This window comes from Struthio camelus, chromosome 19 (assembly GCF_040807025.1).
Source record: "Struthio camelus isolate bStrCam1 chromosome 19, bStrCam1.hap1, whole genome shotgun sequence".
Lineage (NCBI taxonomy): Eukaryota > Metazoa > Chordata > Aves > Struthioniformes > Struthionidae > Struthio > Struthio camelus.
This window is the reverse complement of record NC_090960.1, coordinates 5899265-5908862: the sequence shown is the minus strand read 5'-3', so window position 1 is coordinate 5908862 and position 9598 is coordinate 5899265. Positions and strand designations below refer to the sequence as shown.

At 49.8% G+C, this 9598-nt stretch overlaps 1 long non-coding RNA gene across 1 annotated transcript; it reads right to left on the bottom strand.

The window, feature by feature from the left end:
- Window positions 1-4073: 4073 nt before the first annotated feature.
- Window positions 4074-7279, bottom strand: LOC138061605 (uncharacterized). Its single transcript, XR_011135489.1, has 3 exons — window positions 7186-7279; window positions 6279-6600; window positions 4074-5243 (listed from the first exon to the last, which is right to left on the bottom strand). It is a non-coding gene; the product is annotated as an uncharacterized lncRNA (long non-coding RNA).
- Window positions 7280-9598: the final 2319 nt, after the last annotated feature.

Here is a 9598-nt window from a genome sequence, read left to right as displayed (position 1 = left end):
CTTGCGGAAGTTCACGCGAGAAATCGTGCCCACGCTGTAACCAACAACTTCGCCCTCCACTTTGGGGGAGCCAAGAGTTTTGGCAGCAGTTGATACACACGCAAACGTTTGCGGCTAGAGGAAACTAAGCGTCCGGGGGATTTCTGCTATCTATAAAGATTTATTAACATAGCCTTGCGATTCTCTACCTCTGTGCTTGTAATTCTTACATAAAGAAACAAGGTGGCAAAGACTAATGGTACTTTGACACATCCATTATATTACTTGCATGACCTTTATACAAAAGAGCTATGGAGCTTTTGTGCCAGCACCCTGGCTTTCTATATGACATCTCAGCATCAAGGCAGAAATGAGCTGTGATGACACTTTGTGACATTTGTGATCTCTTTTTAGTCCCCTGTCCCCCCGCGAGCTCTTTTCAGCAAAGACGATTATTATTTCTGTTCCCTGTCGCCAGGGGAGCTGAGGATGTCCCTAGCATGCTGGGAGATGTAGGGACACACAACAAAAAGCTTTAAGGAGTTTACGAGCTAAAGGCAAGGCAGGCTGGAGAGCACAAGGAGAGGGACTATCGGCCTGCATGGGTGACAGTGGCCATAACACACCGGCAGCTTCAGCACTGCCAAGTTTCACCAAAAGCAGCTAGAACTTGCTGTTAATTACTTGCACTTTTTCAGTGCTAAACAAACAAAAATAAGACATTCAATAAAGTTATTTCAGTATATCTGACAGAAGAGCATGTCACCAACTTTGTTTTCTCACCAGTTTCATCCCAGCGGGGTTTTTCTTGCAGCCCCAGCTCTCAGGAGCTGACCTTCCACATTTTGGCTTCCTTCCAAAAAAAGGCACGTCTGTAACCCGTGGGGATGCATAGGGCAGCTTGAAAACAGCACCTCCGTTCACCCTAACGAATTTAGAAACCGAAAGGAAAACAAGAAACATTCTGCCTGTGTTTTCTTTTAAACACAGGCAGATAAAGAGATAGCAAATATCTCACGATCTTGTAGCCAGCCGCCTATTCTCTGCAGCCCGATTCATAAATCGGCACGTCCAGGGCTGTAACACCAGTTACTACACAGTTTGGGTGGAAATCGTGCAATCTAGCAGTCTTGTTCAGCTGGGGTTCACATTCATCACAGTTTACTTCTGGAAGCGTGCAAAACGCCTGTCCCGAAGGCGTCAGGGACCACCACAACCAGGGAGTCACCCGTTACGAGTGACTTAGACAAGTGATAAATCTGACCTGGAGTTTACCAGAGCTTTCTGCATCTGCAGGTATTTAAGCACGAAGAAGAGACAGAGTTTCCTAAGGAACAGACAGTTGCAACCGCATGGGTCCAGCGCTGTCTACCTCCGTAACCTTTTGTCGGCTCCACCAGCCGAGACGCCCGTAGGCCATGGCCGAGGCCGTCTGCCTGCAGGCGCCCATCACCCTCAGGTCTGGGAAAGCAAACTGCAGATTTTTGCTCCATCATAGACGCATTTGGGTAGGACAAACTGATTTAAGCCACAAACACCCTGCAGCAGAGCACAGACACATCCAAGACAGTTTAAGTGAGCGGTCCGGTCACCCGGAGAATCGGGGAGAGTAACGGGAGCCGCTTGCAGGGAGCGCGAGATTACGGGAGATAAGATCCCAGCGCTCGCCTGAGCCAGCTGGCACCACAGCTAAGGGCGGCTCAGAGGCGCGCAAAAACGCTCCTTTTGAGCTGGAGCGTCGCTTGCTCTTGCTGCGGAGGACCACAAACCCACGCGTCAGCAGCAAGGACCTCGGTGTGACTCATTCGCATCGCGTTACCCTGTAAGTTTACCCCGTTTCAAGCCTTCCCTTGGGACGGAGGCATTGCCCCCAGCTTTTCCAGGAAGCGTATCGTATCAGGTCACGCTCCCCGGGCGACGGGGGGTTTTGACGCGGCGGGGGCACGCTGAGAAACAAAGATCAAGTTCTGCCTGCTGGGAACAGGCGTAAAGACGGGCTTGGCGCTGCCCGCACCGAGAGGCTTAGGGATGCCACGAGAAGTATTACATTCAGACGGGAGCAGCAGCCGGCCTCTATCAGAGCGACGCTATTTCTATCCTTTAAAAACCCTTACGCATTTCTTTTCTCGCTCGAGAGATGCACGGCCTGGGGGGGTCCTTTGCGCTTGGCGGGCGCGCACGCAGATGGCAGGGCAGGACGCCTCCACCAGCGCCGCGGTCCTGCCCAAGCCACGATGCCAGGCGCGCGCCTGGGCCAAAGGCCCCTTCCAGTCCCCGAGCGGGGAGCGGCACGGCTGCCTCCGACCGAACCCGGTCTCCCCGCAGGCGACGGGCAGGGCCGTACGCCCCTACGGGCGCAGAACAGAGCCGAACGTAAAGCGACCCCCCCCCCCCCCCGGCAACAGCACCGTCTCGGAGAAACCAGTGTCTCGGCTCACCTGGCCAACGCGGCATCCTTCCGCCAGCCGGGAGCAAACATAGCGGCCGAGGCAAGCGAGCGGCAGAGAAAGCGGAGCCGGGAGGCGAGGTCCCCTTACACGGCGGTAGTCCTTTTCCCCGGCAGGTCGGAGGGGTTTCCGTAGGTGGAGGCGAGTCCCTTGGCCCAGCGGGTGCCGGGGGCGCCCTGCTGCATCACCACCAGCCGGATGGGAGGCTGCGTGTCGGCAGGGACCTCGGGAGCATATTCCTTGCTGGGATCCCTCCCCCGGCAGTCATAGAGCACGCAGGAGATCAGGAAAACCAGCAGCAAAATGACATAACTCGCCACCAGAATGATGAGATTCAGGGTAACGGGGTCAATCTCCAAATAAAACTCCATCTGATCCCATACTGTTACCCGCAGACCCGGAGAATGAAGTTTCATATGCGCGAGTGAGCGGCTGCTAACTGATCAGAAGAGATGTATTGGATTTGCGGTAAAAATACATTAATCCTCCGGTCTCCTGTAGCAATGGATTTCCCCGAACTGGATGATTAAAGCAGCTCAGTTTAATAACTTAAGCTCCTTCTTTTAATGCCACGTTGCCTACAGCAGCAGAAGCTAAATTTGAACGCTACCCTGGCAGCTACGCATCCCTCTCGCTCCGGGGTCTCTCCTTCCCTGACCGGCAGGTCCCAAACAGCAGGTTTCCTCAAAGGACATTTTGCCTTTTCACTTTCTACAAGTGGGTTTGGGCTTAAAACTCAAGTCATTAGGACTGAAGCAGACCATCAGCTGTGTGAGTAGCGAACAAACACAGAGATGAATTGGGGAGAAAGTCGTTTGCAAGGCACATTTTCTCAGGATATAGCAAGCCCGATTCTGATTTCTGCTAAGGTCTCGCTGCACTGCCCTGGTGCTATAAAAGGTGCTTTAAAGTGGATTAAAAGCTATTCTTAACCACTCTATAGTGACGTTACTGGGACACATCACAAGCTGCCCAATGGTCTCCCATGGGTGAGAAGGTGCAGCACAACCAGAGCACCTCCATGGCCCAGGCTTGACCCATTTCTTGGTCTCTTGAGCTTTTTTTTTAAGCAAGCAGTTCATGACATAGCGCATCTCTGCCCGAGAGCAGTGCCAGGTTGCCCGGTCACAAAACCTACCAGAATTTGTGTCTCCGAGGTTTCACCTCGCTGACGCGTGAGGAGGGACACACGGGCAGCCGACACACACCGCACGCACAGAGCTGGCTGGTTTCCTTGGAAAACCATGCCAGGAAGGCTTCTCCTCCAAAGCAGCGCACCGACATATCAGCCAGCAGTGGGACCGAAGGACAGGCGGCACATCAGCACGCTCGCCACCTCCACGCCAAGCCCAACACCTCGGTTGGTGTTGCACCAATGAGGTCTGGAGGAGGAAGTTAGGCTGGCCCAGCTCTCGGCACTGCCTGAGCAGTGGAAAAGGGCTTTGCGAGGCAGCAAGGAGCCCATCCAGCACCTCTAAGCTGTGGGCAAGAAATATGTCACAGGGCTAGGCTGCTGGAGCAGACCAGGGCAGATGCCACTCATTTGCAAGCCAACACATTTTCCCCCCAGCCCACCTGCTGGGAAATTCTTGAAGTCTCCTAAAAGAAGATCCCTCTAAAAATGACTTGAAAGCAACAAGTGCGTTTGAAAGGCAGTAGGATTTATGGTTAAATTTCATCCAGAAAACACCTCCTTTTGCTAGGCAAAAATCAGTACCAAAATCATAGATTTAATCTATTTCACATATTTGGAGACATCTGTGGTAGGACACCCTTATTTCAGGTTAGGCTTAAGGGATTTTTAATTAGTTTAAGCCATTTAGAGCAGTTTTCAAACAGTAGTATAGAGTCTGAAAACAGCACTGCACTTGCAAGAGAGTTCATGGGATTTTTCCCTTTGTTTTGTTTACCAGTAAGTTTTCTGAAACATAAGGGTTTTTCTCCTCTGAAGTCCTCCACACCAAAAGTTTGGTTTCATATTTCTGCTTAACACAGCAATTGGGAAATGCATGACATTTTAATTGCTTGATGTAGATAGGCATCTATAAGACCTAGCAGTGCACTGAAGAGGAACAACAACAAGGGGAGCCGGCCTCGATCCCGATACTCGCTTTCTTCCTCCGGCCACATCTGGAGAGGCCCGAAGATGCTCCCTGCTCACTGTTCCTGCCCCAAGGGCCACCAAGGTCCACTGCCATGGGCCCGGGAGCAGGCAGTGCCACACCATCATGGGAAGGTCCCATCGCACGAGTTCCCAGTCCTTTCATAGTTTTATAGTCCCACTTCAGCAAGCTGGCGATATTCCCTGGTTCAAGTCCCAGAGTGCCCTCCTGCCCCAGCCACCGCTTCCTCCTGCCATCTCTATCTGTCCGTCCTGTCTCATGGCCCTGCTGCCAGCCTGGGCCAGTCTTCATCATCTCTTTCTGTACACACTTTTTTTTTAAGAAAAAAGTCTCCCAGTCCCAGTCTGCATCTGGGTTTTCCCCAATGAGCTACTGGCAGCTCTCCTAGCTCTGCAGCAAGCGGATTTCCTCCAAGCAAACAAGGGTTGCCAAAGCTTCAGAGGGTTTGGGGAAAATAGAAGCAAGTTCTGCTGTATGTTTCCTCAGGCAGCACCGGAGAGGCTGGCTGGGACCAAACGCTGCTTGGCGCTCGCTCAGGCTCACTCTAGCGGCAGCAGATGAGATCTGGTGTCTGTGGGACCCGTTCTCCTCGAAGGTCTCAAAACTCATCTGTGCTTTTAGTTACTTGAACAGCCAGGTCAGCCCAGTGCCCAGCTGCACATCAGAGTGCAGAGGCAACAGGGTTCGCAGCTTCCTGTTGGAAAAATATCCTCAAAAAGGGGATTAGCTGGAGTCCACTACTCCATTACTTAACATTGGATTAAAGAAAGCAAACCTCGCGTGAGGAACCGCCTTTCAGGCTGGGACCTAGGAGACCTGAGGGCCACCAGGTGCTACTGAGGCCACTTGAGATAAGAACTGAGGAAAGAACCAAGTGTTGTTTGGTTTATAGATACCAAAGAAGAGGTGCTGTCTGCCTGGAAGCAAGCACCCATTTCACCTGGGGTGATATAGGAAGGAATGAGATGCATGTAATAGAAAGTTAGATGCTTTTTATAGTTAACCCATCATAAAGTGGTGAATGTCACAGCAGGATCAAAGTTTGGGGTTTAAAAAAAAATTGCTCTCTATGATCAGAGAACAACCAATTTTACAATGAAAGCCTTCTCAACCTGGGGTCAAGAAGGATGAGCCCATCCAAGGGGCAATACCCTCCCCTGCTGCACCTGTGCAGGCCAGTAGACACAGATGTGTCAGGTCAGCAGGGTCTCAATTGAGGCAACCTGCACTAAGAGCCTCAGGCAGGCATATCCACATCCTGCGTGAGCCTGGACTAAGCAGCAAGCTAGTCTTGTTCTAGCAGTGCCGGACATCAGGGTTCAGCTCAGCAGTTCCACCCCACCGCTGTCACTTTGGGCAAGTCACTCGGGAGCAACCTTTAAAGCTGCTTGGGATCCTAAAAAACACCACTGCCCCCGCCATGGAAGAGGGCTCAGCCTCCCCTGTGTATAAGCAACTGCAGCCTTTCCTGCGAGGAAGCCCCCACTGCCTGCTTTTTTCTACATTGCCTGTAAGATTTTAAGACATTTTATAATTTTGGTCAAAGGGGACTAGCCAGTGCCATTAGAAATCATGGGGGACAAGGGGCAGATAGAGCCACGCAGCACAAGGGAGAGCAACACAACAGCACTGCACACCTCTGCTGGGTGTATCCCAAATTTACAGACACCTGAAACAAAGTACAGGGAGTTGCACAAGGTATAAGGACTTTACACCCCTGTTTACTTACCACTCTCCCATCTCATACCATTACACATGCCTAACACCCACTGGCCACACGTAGGTGCTATTGCTTTCCTTATGCAAGCAGCTAAAATCCCAAGGAGACGGAGCACGAGCGGCTCAGCATCAGCCTGAATTAGCACCAGCGCCCACCACCACGCATTGCGGGCCCAGCAGATGGCATTGGAAGATCAGCAGCGTTTCAGGTCCCCAAAACACCCAGCACATCCCGCAGGCAGCAGCCGCACAAGGCACAGCGCTGTGGCTTAGCGAGGAGACCTCTGCTTCTAATCCCCTTTTGGGCAACAGGCTCATTCCTTTGTCAGCATCTGAAGAGAGAAATTATTTTCCACTGTTATTGTTCATGATTTCTACTATGCTCTCTCTCTCAGGAAGCATTTAAGTGCAGTGGTTAAACCATTTCCTGCTTTAGAGGTGCACTTTTTAATCTATTTGATCTGTACTAGAAAACAGCTATCAAAATGCTCCCTTTCATAAAGGAGCAAAAACTCAAGAAGAAAAGGAAAATCAGCAAATAATCACTATGAGGCAGAACTAATCTATTCAATTATCAGCTGTAATTATTTGCATTGTGGCTTCCTCTAGGGATCCTGAAACCACAAGTACTAAATGGAGATGCATTTACACTTAAGGCTATCAATAGCCCTACAGACATGAAAGAAACAGTTAAGATTAAGCACACCCTAAATCTTGCTGGGGAAAAAAAAAAAAGAAGCCTAAAACAGAGATTTAAGTCTTACCATACCAAACTGTTCACAGCTCTTGCTTGTGGCTCATATCCCCAAAAGCATTGGCCCCCTTGCTCCAGAACCCACAAGACCACCTCACACCCCCAGCCACCAAACAGACACATTGACTTAAATCCAATTTCCTTTATCTGCAAATCAACTTACAAGAGAGTTCTCAGCTGGAGAGGATTCAGGCCTCAGTAAAACACCACCTGGTGCTGCACGGTGGCTTATGCTGATCAGCTACTTTTCCGACAGCACTTCCTCCGCCTCGGGGCTGGGGACTCACCCCTGGGCCCAGCTGAGATGTATCACGGGAACAGGGTGCTCCTCTGCGATTGCACCGAGCTCCCAGGGACCAGGTCTGGCTCTATGTGGGGCTGCACAAATCAGAACCCAAAGAGATCCAGTTTTGTACTGTGACGTTTCTGCTTTCCTTATAGATTTTGGATGGCAAAAAAATGAATTTTCCTATAGAGGAATATGCACAAGCCCAGGATTATACGTGGCAAAGGGCCTGAGTGGTTAGAGAGCTGGACCCTAACCAGTGGGGCCACAGAAAGGGTGGCCAGCCAGCCAACAGAACTGAACGTGTCTCCTTTCCATCATCTCCGCTCAGATGTTGTTCAAATGATGCTAAACTTTTGTGTAAAAGAGTTCAAAATTTAATTGGCTCTTTTCTTAACCAGGAAGACAAATAAAACCTATTTTAATGTGAAAGGTAAAACCTGTGGTTTTATTTTAGCACAGTAGTCCAAATCTTCAACTGAGATAAATCTTTGCAATTTTATGATCTTTACTAGCCTGATATCAGAGAGGAGGGTACATATCAGCCGGTACTGCTCAGCAGAGCCAGAATCTGTAGAGGACTCATACCTGAAGAAAGGCTACATGCTTATCTGTCATCTCTAGGTAACTTTCCAATGAAAGCCAAAGCGGTGCGTGAGTGTTTTGACATACAGCCAGGTAAAAGAAACGTGGGCTGCATTGCTGCACCCATGACACAAGCAAGCCTACGAAATTTCCTTAATTGTGACAAATCTTGTCTGACATGCTGTGAGACAGCTAGCCAATCCCCTTGTCCTCTGCTGCTTGAGAAGCGGATGCCAACGTGAACGCCCTGTCGTTAGTAATGTTGAGATGATTTGAAAACAGGAGGAAGAAAATTAAAATGTTCACGACTGAATGCAGTTTTCTGGGAAGGGGTCACAGACGAGTGCATGGCTAAAGCAGAGCCGGGAACTGCGCTTCAGTGCCGCTGGAGCCAGGCTGCTTCCTTGGTTTGTCTTTTGTCCTGTATGCAAGAGCTAATCAGGCTAACGCAGAGGTAAAACCAGAATTATACAGACACAGTTGCATCAAGTTCAGTGAATCTCCCTTTGCTTATTCTGTTTGGAGTTCACTGTCAAATTATTAATTATGCCATATAACCTTTCCCATCTGTTCCAGCTCTCTTTGTGCCTCGCAAACTCCTTTAGCCAACTCCTTAAGGAGACACCTCCCTTGCTTGCCTGGAATGGAGGTACATGCTTATGCGCTTTTCTGAACTGGGATGGGTTTAGGTACATATTTAGAGTTCAGCTCAGGCACATGCGCTTAGCTGAGCTTCGGATACTAACTACGTGGTGGCTGCCAGAAATACAGTTATGAATTTAGGTAGTAAAGCGCTGAATCTGAGAAATCACAAATGGAGAGCTGTAGCTTCTTGTTTTATTACTTACAAAGAGTTAAGGCAATGCTCTTTCCTTTTTTTCTTCCCATTAAATCAGGATTTTGCTAATGTGGCTCATTTTGACTGAGGCAGGCTATGGCTATGCCAAGAGGCACTTGGTGGGCTAGAGCTGCCGGCAGAGCTGCCGGTGCTGAACGGTTCCCCTGGGCCGCTTGGCACAAAATCTGTATGTCTTTCCTCGGGATGACATAGGGGTATTCGCCTCTCTTTCTGTTTTCCTTGAATAAACCTCCATGGGGTGGGATGTGTAAGGAATACATCACTATTCCTGGTGCCTGGTTGAACGCTGCTGTGATCATGTTACGGTGTCTGCAGGCAATAAATCAGTTTTGCTTCTGAATCCAATCTGTTTTTCTTTCGTGATTTGCTTTCAAGTCTGTGCTCCCTTGGGACAACTGGGAACATGTAGCTCCTTTTCTAGGAACTGGAGGACTTTTATGAGCAGAGAGTAAGTAGAGGCTCTTTGCCCAAGGGAGCCTCACAGACAGAATTAAACACGACAACGGCTCTCGTGGTCCTGAGTAGCCCCATGAAGCTGCTCTGTAAAACCAGTTGTTCCCAGCTCAGACTCCCGAACGCCCTGTAGGGTAAAGGCAGAGATGAGCTGGAGGATGAGAAGAGGGAGGGTTCCCCAGCCCTTTGGCAAATAACTTCAGTTATTTGCCAAAAACTTGGCAAAGTCTGCCTGAAAAGACCTTGCAGAGCTCCCCATGGATGCAGCTGAGTGCAGCCTGGGAGAGAAAAGCCCCGAGGTTTCCTAGATTAGGTTTTCTTTTTGTTTTGTTTCGTTACAGGCTCCTTGCTAGGATCTCTGCAAAGCAGCATCATGCATTCGAAGGCAGCAAA